Here is a 7052-nt window from a genome sequence, read left to right on the forward strand (position 1 = left end):
AAAATTATTGCCCAAAAAAGGAAATGAAAATGGGCTATAGTTTATTTAGAACTCCACTAAAAATATTATTTTAAATGAAAGCACAATATATACCATTCATATTAAAGAGGATGATGCATTAAATTTCATGTGAAGTAAAGCAAAAAATGCAAGAAATTTAACGTATCCCTTTTTTATATCAATGGTATAAATTGTGCTTTCACTTAAAATAATATTTTTAGTGGAGTGTAAAAAAAGACTATAGTCCTTTTTTATTTCCCTTTTTTGAAGGTAAAGTACAGCGAATAATCTTACCATCCGTTTCCATGAAATCTTCCTTGAGACATCTTACCGCATTCCGTAGCTTGCTGCCACTTTTACCTGGCTTTCACTGACACTCAATACTGTCGTCACTGTCACACAGTTAAGTTAAATCTGTTCTAAAAGACTTCACAATACAAGTCTAAATCTAGCAGAGAAGTACACTTTCAACTCAACAATGCGTTTGTTAGTGATTACGAATCTGAATCATTCCGTGACTTCCTCCCTGCGGAATGCAAGCTAAGACTCATCCAAGCATTAATCTACCCATTGTTCGACTATTGTGATAATGTTTACGGCCCTCAACTCTCGAAAAAGCTCAGTAAAAAAATACAAATGGTGCAAATTGAGTGCTTCAATTACATTTTTCAAGAAAAAAGATCCAATCATACTCTTCCATGTTTAAATAATAATCAGGTTCTTACCATGGCAAACAGAAGGAACAGAACTGTTTCATACGCCGCATGCTGACAGAAGGTAAACCGCAGTACCTGTTTGAGAAGATGCATTCCCGTAGGGAAATCCAACAGTATGTTACCCGTAAGCGGAACGGCCTACAAATCAAAGTTCTCCTTTTCGGCTCCCAAAGCATGGAATGCATTGCCTGCGAACATCGCTAGTGTAAGCAACCAATTAAATTTCAAAGGTAAAGTAAAAGATCTGCTGTTAATGAAACAATGGCAGAGTCGGGGCACATACTGAAGGTATCAAGTCACTCACTATATGCAATTGTATTATTATATTATTATCACTATTGTCTTTTGTATTTCTAGTTACACTTTTTTGTATGCAATTAATTCCTACGTATTTTTTCTTTATTCTTTATTTTTGTATCTGTTTATTATTTTACATTTAGCTTACTGCTCCATACGCAGTTTATCTCATCTTATAGGCTATGTATTATCATATTGACAAGGGCTAGATGACAGAGCAGCCCTTGGCTGAACCTCGTCCACTTAATAAATAAAATGTATTATTATTATTATTATTAAGCCCAGATCGCATTGTTGCAAAGATTGCTGCAACGTACACTCAACACTCATGGAGGAAAGGGAAGGTAGAAGGCACTTGCTCTTCCTTCCCTCTAAGCTGCACCAAATAAGACAATTGTTCAATATTCTGTTTATGGAAAATACAGTCGTACAAAATATTTGATTTCTTTTGAATAAAGGGACTAAGGAAGATATTTTTAAAGAGCGAACAAAATGGAGTGTAGGCTGAAAATCTAGTCAATAAAGGGACAAGAAGGGGAAATGTATTTAAGAAAAGGAAAAAAGGGAATGAGGGTTGAAAAAGTGAAGAAAATGGAAATCATATCCATGTAATCTTGTTGGTGGAAGATAATTATCAGCACTGTTGTTATTTATTTCATGATCCAAATTGAAAAATACTAAGAAATAAATTCCCTTTAAAATTCGGTCTCTAGTCACTTGTCAGTTCCCTATTAATTTCACGACCTGGTAAGAAACTCAACAATGATCGGTGAGGAATAATCTATGTGGCATTTTTCAATCCACTTTCAGTTCATAACCTATGTCAAAATGTTCTTCTAAGTAATATATTTAAGTAAGATATAAGGTAACATATCCACTTCTTTCTACCGACATTGATCGTTTCCTAAAATAGCTCTTATCTTGGGTGGTGGCTAGAACAACAATTCGTGTCCTGCTCCAGGATTATGTAGAGACCAGCTATTTATGCAGATATATTTTCCAAGCATTACATTATTTTTTTCGTATTTAATCATTTATGGACGGGAGCGTCTCATGTGCTACAGGAGCTAATTCCAGGTTGATTCAATATACGTGCTTTTATTTCTAAGCAAGGAAGCCACCAACGTTTCCATGAACCATTTATAATCTCTGGAAAACATATAATTTTAATTGCAGTAACAGCTTCCTAGTTTTCTAGCACGTTGCGTTGAAAGCAGGAAGTTGTATGTTACATTCTGTTTGTGGTCAATTTACCTTTCCTTCCTCTCTTGGGTCCAGAATGTTCACTCGAAGAGAATATTGGACTCCTCGGCGTAAAAGGGTCGCAGGTGGCGTCAATGGACGGCCAAAGGGAAGCCACTACTTCACGCCACACCTGCGACTCGGCGCTCTAAATTTTGGTGGCGTCTGCCTCTGTCTTTTCAGGAAGAGAGTTGCTTCCACATCTCAGTCAGACATACGGGGGAAAGTCCCTTCCAATCTTTATGAAGGAAGGTAACATAAAACTGAATGCATGAATAATTTGTTCTTGCTAAATTATGACTTTGCGCATGTTACTCACGAGAAGATCTAGAAACTTATTTATTATCCTTATTATTACTACTAACCAGCAAAAGATGGAAAGGTGTCCTTATACGAGAACATGTCGTCTGACAGTTTGTCCGTCCTCTATTTCAAATATCAATATATCTAGAACTATCACTTTGACAGACCTGACAATAGCCAAAAAAAACTTTAATAACGAAGGTCTAAAATCTTCTGCAGTTTAATACGCGGGATGTAAATTTATAAGTGGCAACACTGTAAGGAAGGGGTGATAACACCGTGCATGAGCTATCAGACGATGAGCATTGTCAGTTGGGGCCCATGTCTATATGTGGAGTGCCAAAAGTGGTCGACTGACAATGCTTTATGCTCACTGTCTGATAGCACGTGCACGGTGTTATCACCTTTTGCTGACAGTGTTGCCACTTTTATAATCTAACGCCAAAACTAATTCGATTTGCACAGTTTGATAGACGAAAATCAACAATCGATTACTTTTAATTTTCCAATCTTTTCAAGAGTTTTGCAAACTAAACTTCGTTTAGTTGAAAGAACTGTGAATTAGCAACTTGATAATACCTCGTATATCCCAGATTGCCACTTCCACTTACCTGTTCTAATCAGAAGCAATTCCTATCTTTCATACCTATTGATTACTCAAAATAGTGTAGATAAAAGAGTGCGTACCACAATCACCATCTAGTTAACCTTCATTATCCCAGAAACAGGCAAACCTTCACACATTTGGGGAAGCTTATAATTACTAAATCACGAGATATAAACATTTTCTGAGATTACGTAATTAGATTATCTTGTGCAACACCAGAATAATATTTTTTGTTCGATATCCCTATCCCTTCATACAATATCTAAGAATATTTCTGGTTCTCCCAGTGTCTCCATCTCAGGGACGGTACTGTTGGAGAAAGGTAAAAAAATGAAAGCAGGAGCTACTTTTATAGAGAAAGATAATTATAATTCCGATTTCGAATATCAAACATCTTCAATATTTGAATCTCGTGATATGCATTTTTCATTGACTACGGATTCAATGCTAATTCTTCTTACAGGAGTTGCTATTAGATATTCAACTTTTGCAAAGCTTACTTTTAGGTAAGAGAAAGAAAGCAGTTGTGTTATTTCTAACAGAAAACGAACTTTGCGTGTGCTTCATTCATGTTTAAGAGCCGAGTGTACGAAGCGAGGCCTGTATGCATTGCAGCCGACGAGTGGCACTCGTCTTGTATCAAAGGCGAGCATTCTCCTGTCAAGAATAGCTGAGACGCAGTAGTTTATATGTTAAGCGCCAGGTTCTGGGAGATCTCTCATAAATATTCATGCACGATCACCTGCTTCGCTTGAACAAATATTTGTGCAAAGAATCGGGAGGCAAGTGATATCGCTGCGTGGGGTTTCCTTCGAGAAAGAGATTTTGAGATTCTCAAGGGTTTCTTTTCATTCTTTGGCTAGGGAAGTGGATACCGGCACTGGTTATTTTCGGCCCTCAACCTTAGTTCATTATATATTTTCGGCGTCGTAGGAAAGCAATGTAAAAGAAAAGACATAGAAATATGTTCCCACTTGTCTTGCAAGAATGTGTGAGAACCATAAACAGCATTTTCTTTCTTTGATTTCCTTTTGTGCATGCCAAGAGGGCGGTGGAATTTTTCTTTAACAGGGCGCTCCCAAAAATCGTTGATTGTAATGGCCTAGTGCTACAGTAAAGGGAGGATTAATTTATTTTTAATGATTTGGCTTATTTTACTTCGCTTTTCTGCCACTTTTTGGTTAATCGCGAAGATGAGGATGAGTGACAATATGATGAAAATGATGAAGGGACACTCACAAAGAACACCTGTTCCCGGGCCGGCGTTCGAAGCCAGGGACCCTGGTGCCGTATCGTGGTGTGCTAATCACTCTGCCACGGAAGTCGGCTAAAGGCTGAATTGGGATTCACATTATTTTAATATTAAAAGAGGACACAAGACATTCAAGAGATTCAAAGAGATTGTCGTTACTAACACAAATAACAAGAGTCAGGTTATTTCATTAAAGTTTAAACCTAATGAAATTGAAATATTTTTTTCAGATTCTTAAAACTATCAATAAAAATGAAGTAAAAATTCGATAAAAGTCGTACTTTTCAATAATTCTATATAGTCATTGATTATTATTTTCAATAAGTGTTATACCGTTCAATCCTGCTTTCTCATTTCTCATGGACTTTCTCATGTCCATGAGGGAACAGCAAAGAAAAGTTTTAATTCACCACTGCTTTATTCGTGATTGTGAGCAGTAGAAAAAAAAAGGCGCCGAATGTGTGTTTTCGGAAGGGCGCCAGAACTAGAGGGTGTACCGGGATTTTGCAGTTTTTGATCTACAGCTATTTAAAGATTTCAAAATGTCGTCAAATTTTGGGATTTTTGCTTTTTTGAAAGTGAAGAACTCAAGAAAGAAGACCTCAAGAAATCTGAAATTTGGCAGTTTTTGTTCTCCACACTGAAATGAAAAAACTAACATTTTAAAAATGTGAATCCTAAACGTTCTAAAATATGTTTCATTGGTTGATTTGACTTTGTTCCAATTACTTCTAATGTTTTCCTAACCTTGACGTAGTTAGTAGATCTTTGATAAACACAGAGTTTTCACAAATAATATTGACGTAATTGTAAATTATAACTATAATTTATTTTTAAATTTCACAATAAAAGCAAATTTTCTGCTAGTATGATGGATACACTGAATTACAACAAAACTAAATAATTTGAAATACACAAATCCTTACTGCGCTTATGATTTGAGTTCGGCCTTGGCAGAAATAGGCGCATATCATTCACCTGTGCGTAAAGTCAGGCAGGTTTAGCAATATGGTGAAGTGTGAAGCCGCAAAATCTTTCATATAGGGGAGAGAGTGAGTTGTCCATAGTTGTCCATGACAAAGTGTTTTTTATTCCTAATAGACGAGAGTTAGTAACATTGCAGGTTACAGTGAATATGCGTCATCTTTAGGACAAGATGAATATCTTGTTCACGAAATTTCTAGTATATGACAAATAACATAATTTTCTACTTGCGAAGTAAATTTTCTCAACTATATATTCCTTCTTGTATGTTTTCAAAGTAAGTACGCCATTAGTTTATAGTAAGGCTATCGAGAAGACTATGGTAAGTTGTATCGATAATACAGTCTGATACTTTGTTAAACTGCATTGCTTAGCAGCTGTATGGCCACACATTCCAATCTGGGGATCGGGTTGAGTTGACAATAAGAAGGAAGGGGTGAGTTGACAATATTTGTAGGTCTATTGTGAAAATTGTTCCTCAATTAATTTTTTATCAAAATAGCTTAGCATGTAAATACATTGTTTGTAATAATATATATTATGTTAGGATTATAGGACAGTCTATTGTATTTGTATTTGTGATGTAAAAATAAAAATTAAACAATGGGTAAAAAATTCAGTAAAAATTTTTGTATTTTGTTTTAAGTTTGGAACATTCATTTGAACACATTTTTGTAATCTGTAATTTTTAAGACAGTATATTGCCTGAAATAAAATATTCCAAACAATATAAGGGATAGAATACACATATTGTCAACTGATAATTAGTATTTTAATACTAACACGCTTCGAGAAAAAAAACAATAACTTTACACGTTTCATGAGCATGGTGAAATAAAAATTCATAGTGGTTCGAGGAAGCTACAGGTATTGCTCATAGTATTTCATCAATAGTCTGTAGTAATTTTTAACAGCTGCAGAAATTTAAACATAAAAACATGGTCAAATCACCCTGGTCTCCCCGATGTCATACCCAATTTATCGTTCCCCTTCAGATCGCATTTGAAGGACCATATCATTACCTAGGTACACTTTGGAATGATTGATTAATTGATTTGGCTTATTTTAATTTGCTTTTCTGCCACCTTTGGCTAATCGCTAAGATGAGAATGAGTGATGGTATGATGAAATTAATGAAGAGATATTCACAAAGAGCACACATGCCTGGGACAGGATTCAAACACGGGATCCCTGGAATCGCAGCACGTTGTGTTATTCACTCCGCCAAGGAAACCGGCCATACACTTTGGAATGAAGTACGAAAATAGATTTATTACAGAAAATATATGGCGAAAATAGATTTATTGCAGCTGATGGGAACTCTACAGGTTACATTTTGTTCAACATATCCTTAGTACGTATTTACAGAAAGGACACCTCATGCTTTAATTATGTTCAATTCTTATCAAAATATTAAAATCATTTCGTTATTCACTAACTGTAAATAGGAACTTCGATTTTTGAACCCATTCGATGAATCAATTTTCATTAACCTCTTTAGTTTCAGTAGCTCCTAATAAGTTGGTAGATTGATTTATTCCGCTCCTGGTATTTTAGTAGGATAAACAAAGAAGCGAATTACAATTACTATATAATATTCTTGTAAAATAACTAAAGTTGGTAGAGCATTCTACTCGCTAGGTAATTTGAC

This window comes from Lepisma saccharinum, chromosome 14 (assembly GCF_977018435.1).
Source record: "Lepisma saccharinum chromosome 14, izLepSacc3.1, whole genome shotgun sequence".
NCBI classification, from domain to species: Eukaryota; Metazoa; Arthropoda; class Insecta; order Zygentoma; family Lepismatidae; genus Lepisma; species Lepisma saccharinum.